The following is a 9,482-nucleotide window of genomic DNA, read 5'->3' on the forward strand; positions in this document are numbered from 1 at the left end:
TCTCAGCCTTAGAAGTGCAGATTTTTTCAGGTGCATATAGAATTTATAAATGGAACTCAGGAGAGAGCGGGACAGAAATATAATTGAAGCCATGGACATGAATGAAATCATCTAAGGGAAATGTATAGAGTGAAAAAGACAAAGCCGTCTAAACAAAAACCCAAGCAGCACGAACTTTAAAGTATGAGCTGGAAGAAGAAGCATTTCCAAAGGAGTCTGGAAGGAGGGCTGGCCGGTTAGCTCGATTGGTTGGAACATGGTGTTATAATGTGAAGGTCAAGGATTTGGATCCTGGTATGGCCGATCACGCAGAAAAATAAAAACAAAAACAAAACAAAACAAAACAAATGAACCTAGAAGGAATGGCAGGAACAGAAAGAAAACAGCCACAGAAGCCAAGAGAAGAGTGTGATTTAGGAAGGAAGCGCTGGCGATTAGCAGCCTCCATTCTTATTGGATAGCTTGGACAGGAGTGGTTGCAGTGGAGTGGAGTGGTGTTTGTGGAAACCAGATTGTCAAAGAGTGAATGAAGTTTTAAGAAGTGTGTTCAAGAAAAATAAAATAAAATAAAAAGTTTGTGCAATGCTTTCACTAGGTGTGGCTGAGAAAGAGAGGTCATCAACTAATTCTCATCACATAAATAAATTTAAAAAAAAATAGAAGGCAGCCAAAATGTTGTGACATGGAGACAGTCTCCTAACTGTTCCTCTTTAACTGCATCCTAAGTGATCACATTGTCTTATGTGCAAGAAGACTATCGTGATGAGTTTTAGAAAGCCTATAAAATTCAATTCAGCACTAATGTACAAGTGCATGCTCCCAAACTGTCCCACTCACTCTTACCCAAGTGAAGTTGTAGCTCCTAATCCCTTTGCCTTTCTACTTTCTGGTCAGAGATATGATTTTTGCCCTAATAGCAAGCATTTTCAAATGGTGAAAGTGTGATATATGCTGCTGTCATGTCTACTATAAGTTTATTTATTAGCTCTGGTTTACAATGGAATCCTCTCTGTGACCTAACTGTCCACTTTTTGTGTGCATAATTGACTTGGCTTGGCTCCTCAGGGTCCCTGGGGCACCCTTTGGCTCTCTTCTCACACGAGGTCCCCCTGTGGTGTATTCAGCACATCACACACCTCACTGTCAGGCACACCCATCTCCACATTTTCTCCCCCTGACTCACACGCAATATTGCCAACCTGTTCATCATCTTCTTGAGTCACTACTCTCCAGTGGTATTGCATCTGGCTAAGGGACTTGGAGAATCAGGAGTCTGTCCCAGAATTCCTGGAAATCTTATTGCCAACTGGGATTAACATTTGGGTTGAACTTATCATGCTTTCAGCTTCTCTGAACTGAGGAGTGCAGTGGACCTAAGTGTGTCCAACAAGACAGCTGACAAAGGCTTGAATCCCCAAGCCTTCTTCTGCACACGGCCAGGATTTAGAATTCCTAGTTTTTATCCCTCATTCTGCTGCACCCCCAATTTATTTTTTATTAAAACCATTTCTCAATGGGGATAATTATACAAAATGTAACTCAAAGAATTTTGTCTTGTCAGAGGATTAACAAGTGAGATAAAAGAACTTTAAAACTTTTTCCCCCAAGATGGCCAACTGGAGAGTTCTGGCACTAGTCCCCCCTAAAAAAGATACCAGAACAACAGACAAATATATTTTTATTTGAATGATTGAGAGAATATGCTGCAGAGCAGCATGAGATCCTTGTGAAGTGCAGAAGAGGGGAACGGTACCATAGATAGCAGAGCAAGGCAGGGCATCTAGCTCTGCACCACCACAAGGACCTGCTGGGTTCTTTCCATTGCCACCACAAACACCAGTGATCCCCTCCACAAGACTGTCCCCTAGTCTTTTTGGGACCCAGTCCCAGTTAAAGAGTAGCTGGGAATGAGAGTAACTCCAGTTTCATAGTGGAATCCCAGGGAGAAGAAACTTTCTTTTGCCCTGTACACCTGCAACACAGTGTAGTCCTGAAGTAGAACTTGTAGCTGGAGTGTGCTTTGCCCTAACCTGGTGAGACTGACTCCCTTTATCTGGAGGCTGCACTTAAATTCCACAGCATGAGTACTGGCCCCGGCACGATGACAGCCCCAGCTGCCTGGATTCTAGAATAGACAGAAAGACTGAGTGAGACCTCAGCATCTGAACCTAAGCAGCACCCACTCGCCTACCCAGGTGAGCAGGCAGACCAACTTAGCAGAGAAGCCACCAAAGTGTGGTGGTTCCCTACATTTGTATGTGCCTTCCCTGCAGGGCAGACAGACCCGCTGAACCCACAGATGCCTGCACCAGCCCACAGCCAGCCTCACAGTAGCTCTGCCTTGCCCTATAGCCTTCCACACATTTGGGCAGGTGCCAGCAGGACCACAACCATGGCTGCCTGGAGCCTAGGCCAGACAGAAAGACTGAGACACCAGCATCTGAGCTCATGCAACACTCCCTTCCTTTCCTCCTCACAGGTAGGGCCTAGGCAGACCACTGGGCAGGGAAGTTGCAAGCAAGCAGCTATTCCCCACAGCTGCATGCACCTACCCTGCACAAATCATAGACTCACTGAGCCCATGGGTGCATGTGCTGGCAGCCAGCCTGATGGTGGCCCATCCTACCCCCAGAGCCCTTCACAGAACCACTGTGGCCTGTTGCTTCCTTGCAGGTTTCCTACAGCCTCAACAGCTGATCTGGTGGCTCTCTAAAGAGCTGTCAGGACCTGTCGCTCCAGTGTATACCTGCTCCTAGGCCGAAAGCGGACAGGGTAAGGGCTTTGATTCTTCAAGGCAAGCCTCTACAGAGCTGCTGGGCTCAGCTCTACCATTGCCGGCTTGCACTGTGGCCTGTTGCTTCCTTGCAGGTTTCCTACAGGCTCAACAGCTGATCTGGTGGCTCTCTAAAGAGCTGTCAGGACCTGTCGCTCCAGTGTATACCTGCTCCTAGGCCAAAAGCGGACAGGGTAAGGGCTTTGATTCTTCAAGGCAAGCCTCTACAGAGCTGCTGGGCTCAGCTCTACCATTGCCGGCTTGCACCAGGCTAACAGCTGAGCAGGTGGCCACCTGCAGAGCTGCCAGGCCCTGTGGCACCTGTGTACACCTACTCCCAGAAAAAAAGTGATTGGGTAGCAGTTTTTCCTCCCCACTGAGAGCTGCTGAGTCCTGCAGCATCCATGCAGGCTTGTTCCAGGCTCAACAACTGATCCAGTGGCCCTCTACTAGCTGCCAGGGTCATCAGGCCAATATCCTTGATGAACATAGATGCAAAAAGCCTCAACAAAATGTCAGCAAACAGAATACAACAGCACATCAGAAAGATTATATACCATGATCAAGTGAGATTCATCCTGGGGATGCAAAGATGGCTCAACTCATGCAAATCAATGTGATATACAACATCAACAAAATTCAAGACAAAAACCACGATTATCTCAATAGACAAAGGAAAAGCATTTGACAAAATTTAACATCACTTCATGATAAAGACTCTCAACAAATTAGGTACAAAAGTATCTCAATACAATAAAAGCCATATATGACAAACCTGCCACCAACATCACCCAGAATGGGGAAAATCTGAAAGCTTTTCCTCTAAGAACAGGAACAAGACAAGGATGCCAACTCTCACCACTCCTATTTAACATAGTATTGGAATTATTAGCTACAGCAATCAAGCAAGAGAACAAAATAAAGGGCATCTAAATTGGAAAAGACAAAGTCAAGTTGTCCCTGTTCACAGATGACATGATCCTATATAAAAAGAAGTCTAAAAATGCTACCAAAAAACTTCTGGAGCTGATAAACAAATTCAGTAAAGTTGCAGGATATAAAATCAATACATAAAAATCAGTAGTGTTTTTATATATCAACAACAAAGAAGCAGCAAAAGAAAACAAGAAAGCAAATCCATTTACAGTAGCTACCAAAAGAATAAAATACCTAGAAATAGATTTAGCCAAGGAGGTGAAAAGTCTCTATAATGAGAACTACAAAATACACTGAAAGAAATTAAAGAGGACACCAAAAGATGGAAAGATGTCCATGTTCATGGAATGTGTGAATAAACATTGTGAAAATGTCCATACTACCCAAAGTGATCTACAGATTCAATACAATCCTCATCAAAATACCTATGAAATTCTTCACAGAAAGAGAAAAAGCAATCTGACATTCATAGGAAACAAATGAATAGCCAAATGAACATTCTGAATAACCAAAACAATCCTGAGCAAAAAACATAAAGCCAGAGGCATAACACTACCTGATTTCAAATATACTACAAAGCCATAGTAACCCAAACAGCATGGTAATGGCATAAATACAGACACATGGACCAATGGAAAAGAATATAGAACCCAGAAATCAACCCAGGTACTTACAGCCAACTGATCTTCAACAAAGGCACCAAGAACATACACTGAGGAAAGAACAGCCTATTAAGCAAATTGTGCTAGGAAAACTGGACATTCATGAGTAGAAGAATGAAACTAGACCCATACCTCTCACCCCATATACCAAAAATCAATTCAACATGGGTTAAAGACTTAAATATAAGACCTGAAACTATAAAGCTCTGAGAAGAAAACATAGGAGAAACTCTTCAAGATGTAGGACTGGGCAAGACTTTTATGAATAAGATCTTAAAAGCACAGGTGACAAAAGAAAAAATAAATGTGATTATAGAAAACTAAAAGGCTTCTGTACAGCAAAGGAAACAGAGTGAAAAGACAACCTATGGACTGGGAGAAAATTTGCAACTATAGAAAGGATGCAGAGAAAGAGGAACCCTTCTACACTGTAGGTGAGGCTGTAAATTAGTATACACATTATGGAAAACAGTATGGAGCTTTCTCAAACAACTACAGATAGAACTGCCATATGATCCAGCAATCCAACTATGGGGTATATGCCTGAAGTAATGGAAATCATCATATTGAAGGGATACCTGTTCTCTCATGTTTATTGCAGCTCTATTTACAAAAGCCAAGATATAGAATCAACATAAAAGTCCATCAGCAGAGAAGTGGACAAGGAAAACGTGGCATATATACATAATGAAATACTACTAAGCCATAAAAAGGACAAAATTCTGCCATTCACAGCAACATGGATATGCTTGAAGAAAGTTATGTTAAGTTAAACAAGCCAGTCACAGAATGAGAAATGCTGTATGTTTTCACTCATAAGTGGGAGAGGGAGGGAGAGAGGAAGGGAGGAAGGAAGGACTATCACAATAATGCATTGAACTTTCAGAAAGAGTAGAGAACTGTGGTTACTAGAGTTGGGAAAGGGGGAGGGAGGGAGGGAGAAACTGGTTAATGGACACAGGGAATGGTTATGTTTTGTAATGAGGAACATAACAATTATCTTGATTTGATCATCACACATGGTGCACAGGTATTGATATTCAACTCTATCCCACAAATATGTATAATCAATTATTTTTCAATAAAAAAGAAAGCAAAAAATAAAATCAGTCCATCTTTATGTTACCATATAAATGCTTAAATATTTTTAAAAATGATAATGTGCATACATCTTTCTGCTTTAAATAACACTTAATAAAAACCAAATTGAGCTATAATGTAAAAAAAAGAATTTTAAAGCAATAAAAGAGCTTTCTAACTTGGCAAGCCCTATGTTATTTTGGACATGACTGAATTTTAAATTGTCAAAAGCAGTGTTCTCCAACACATGATCTTGGAATAGTCCTTTCAAAGAATGTTAATAGTATTTACTCAAAGGAAAAAAGAAAAAAGAAAGGTGGCAGACTAGGAGAATAACTGAGTAAAGCTGGATGAAGTACACAAAATTAAATAGGTTGTTTTATTACAGAATTCTTCAGCCATTACTAAACAACAGTACAGCACACATACTTAAGAAGACAGAAGCACAGAGTGCAGCATTTCTTGCTGGAGCTTTATAAGGGGCTCATGTTCCATAGAACATTGTTAGGAAAAATACTTCTCTAAGAGCATCTCTACTGACAGGCTCAAACAGGTCATGCATATGCATGAACTATCAAATTGCTGATCATTTTGATTTACTTTAGCTCCAAAATTGGGAAGAACTATCACCTGCATTGTTCTTGGGTGCTCATGTGGACAGGCATACAGTAGAATAACTAAGTAGTAGATTGAATGAATTAGGTCATGGGCCAATCAGTTAAACATGCCAACATCCATTTCAACTTGCAGTTTCTATCCAGAGTGAAAGTAAAGCAAAGTTAATAATTCCTTGGCCCTACCTAGCACTTTAGCTAGGTAATAATATCACTCAAGAATGCATATAAATAGGACATTTGAAAAAGAAGGTATGCCTAAGCAGGTATAATTTTCTTTAAAAAAATAAAAGTTAACAGTTTGTTGCTCAGTTAGTGACTAGATTTTCTGTATGGATTTCCAGAACCAACTGATACATCAAGAAATGTTGAAAGCACAATATGACATCATGGTGAATTCTTTTACGCCATAAACATAGCTGAGAATTATTCACCTTATGGAGCCCCCAAAAAGAGAAAATACTTTGCTATCATTCTTTGATGAGGGGCTTAGTGGTGCAGGAGAGAATTGGAGGGAGGAATCTGCACTCTTTCCCAATGCTGTATTGCATCTTGAAACAGAATATCAGGTTCTCTTATCTATATGTGAAAAGGCTTTGAATTCTTAGAAATAAGGGTATCCTATTAGCCTTAAAGATATCACATTAGAGGTTTTAGGCTGTTCGATATATAGGATCATGTCATCTGCAAACAGGGACAGTTTGACTTCATCTTTTCCAATCTGGATGCCCTTTATTTCCTTCTCTTCTCTGATTGCTCTGGCTAGTACTTCCAACACTATGTTGAATAGGAGTGGTGAGAGTGGGCATCCTTGTCTAGTTCCTGTTCTTAAAGGAAAAGCTTTCAGCTTTTCCCCATTCAGGATGATATTGGCAGTGGGTTTGGCATATATGGCTTTAATTATGTTGAGATACTTTCCCTCTATACCTAACTTATAGAGGGTCTTTGTCATGAATGAGTGCTGAACTTTATCAAATGCTTTTTCAGCATCTATAGAGATGATCATATGGTCCTTGTGTTTGAGTTTATTAATATGGTGTATCACATTTATTGATTTGCGTATGTTGAACCAACCTTGCATCCCTGGGATGAATCCCACTTGATCGTGATGAATAATTTTACGTATGTGTTGCTGTATTCTGTTTGCTAGTATTTTAGTGAGGATTTTTGCATCTATATTCATCAAGGATATCGGCCTGCAGTTTTCTTTTTTGGTTATATCTTTACCTGGTTTTGGTATCAGGATGATGTTTGCTTCATAGAATGAGTTTGGGATATTTGCGTCCGTTTCAATCTTTTGGAATAGTTTGTAAAGAATTGGTGTCAATTCCTGTTTGAATGTTTGGTAAAATTCTGCTGTGAATCCATCTGGTCCTGGGCTTTTCTTTGTTGGGAGCCTTCTGATAACAGCTTCAATCTCCTTTATTGTTATTGGTCTGTTCAAATTTTCTACGTCTTCACGGTTCAGTTTTGGGAGCTTGTGTGTGTCCAGAAATTTATGCATTTTCTCCAGATTTTCAAATTTGTTGGCGTATAGTTGTTTATAGTAGTCTCGAATGATTCCTTGTATTTCAGATGAATCAGTTGTAATATCGCCTTTTTCATTTCTAATTTTGGTTATTTGAGTCTTCTCTCTTCTTTTTTTTGTTAGCCATGTTAATGGTTTGTCAATTTTATTTATCTTTTCAAAAAACCAACTTTTTGATTCGTTGATCTTTTGAATTGTTTTTTGGTTTTCAATTTCATTCAGTTCTGCTCTGATCTTAATGATTTCTTTCCGTCTGCTAACTTTAGGTTTGGATTGTTCTTCTTTTTCTAGTTCTTTAAGGTGAAGTGTTAGGTTGCTCACTTGCCATATTTCCATTCTTCTGAAGTGAGCGTTTAAAAAACTGTTGGAATTGATAAATGATTTCAGCACAGTAGCAGGATACAAAATCAACACTCAAAAATCAGTAGCATTTCTTTTCTCCAATAGTCAACATGCAGAACGAGAAATCAAGAAAGCCTGCCCATTTACAATACCACAAAAAAATAAAATACTTAGGAATTGAGTTAACCAAGGAGGTGAAAAATCTCTATAATGAGAACTACAAACCACTGCTGAGAGAAATTAGAGAGGATACAAGAAGATGGAAAGATATCCCATGCTCTTGGATTGGAAGAATCAACATAGTGAAAATGCCCATACTACCCAAAGTGATATACAAATTCAATGCAATCCCCATCAAAATTCCAAAGACATTTTTCTCAGATATGGAAAGAACTATCCAGTCATTTATATGGAACAATAAAAGACCACGCATAGCCAAAGCAATGCTCAGCAAAAAAAATAAAGCTGGAGGCATAACACTACCTGACTTTAAGCTATACTACAAAGCTATAATAACCAAAACAGTAAAGTACTGGCATAAAAACAGACACACTGACCAATGGAATAGAATAGAGAATCCAGAAATCAACCCACACACTTACTTCCATCTGATCTTTGACAAAGGCACCAAGCCTATTCAGTGGGGAAGGGACTGCCTCTTCAGCAAATGGTGCTGGGATGACTGGATATCCATATGCAGGAGAATGAAACTAGATCCATACCTCTCACCGTATACTAAAATCAACTCAAAATGGATTAAGGATTTAAATATACACCCTGAAACAATAAAACTTCTTAAAGAAAACATAGGAGAAACACTTCAGGAAATAGGACTGGACACAGACTTCATGAATACGACCCCAAAAGCACGGGCAACCAAAGGAAAAATAAACAAATGGGATTATATCAAACTAAAAAGCTTCTGCACAGCAAAAGAAACAATTAAAAGAGTGAAAAGACAACCAACAGAGTGGGAGAAAATATTTGCAAAATATACATCTGACAAAGGATTAATATCCAGAATATATAAGGAACTCAAACAACTGTACAAGAAGAAAACAAGCAACCCAATTAAAAAATGGGCAAAAGAGCTAAGTAGGCATTTCTCTAAGGAAGATATACAAATGGCCAACAGACATATGAAAAAATGCTCAACATCACTCAGCATCCGGGAAATGCAATCAAAACCACATTGAGATACCATCTAACCCCAGTTAGGATGGCTAAAATCCAAAAGACTCTGAACGATAAATGCTGGTGAGGTTGTGGAGAAAAAGGAACTCTCATACATTGTTGGTGGGACTGCAAAATGGTGCAGCCTCTATGGAAAATGGTATGGAGGTTCCTCAAACAATTGCAGATAGATCTACCATACGACCCAGCTATCCCACTGTTGGGAATATACCCAGAGGAATGGAAATCATCAAGTCGAAGGTATACCTGTTCCCCAATGTTCATCGCAGCACTGTTTACAATAGCCAAGAGTTGTAACCAGCCCAAATGTCCATCATCAGATGAGTGGATACAGAAAATGTGGTACATCTACA

The sequence above is a fragment of the Cynocephalus volans genome, chromosome 6, assembly GCF_027409185.1.
Source record: "Cynocephalus volans isolate mCynVol1 chromosome 6, mCynVol1.pri, whole genome shotgun sequence".
Lineage (NCBI taxonomy): Eukaryota > Metazoa > Chordata > Mammalia > Dermoptera > Cynocephalidae > Cynocephalus > Cynocephalus volans.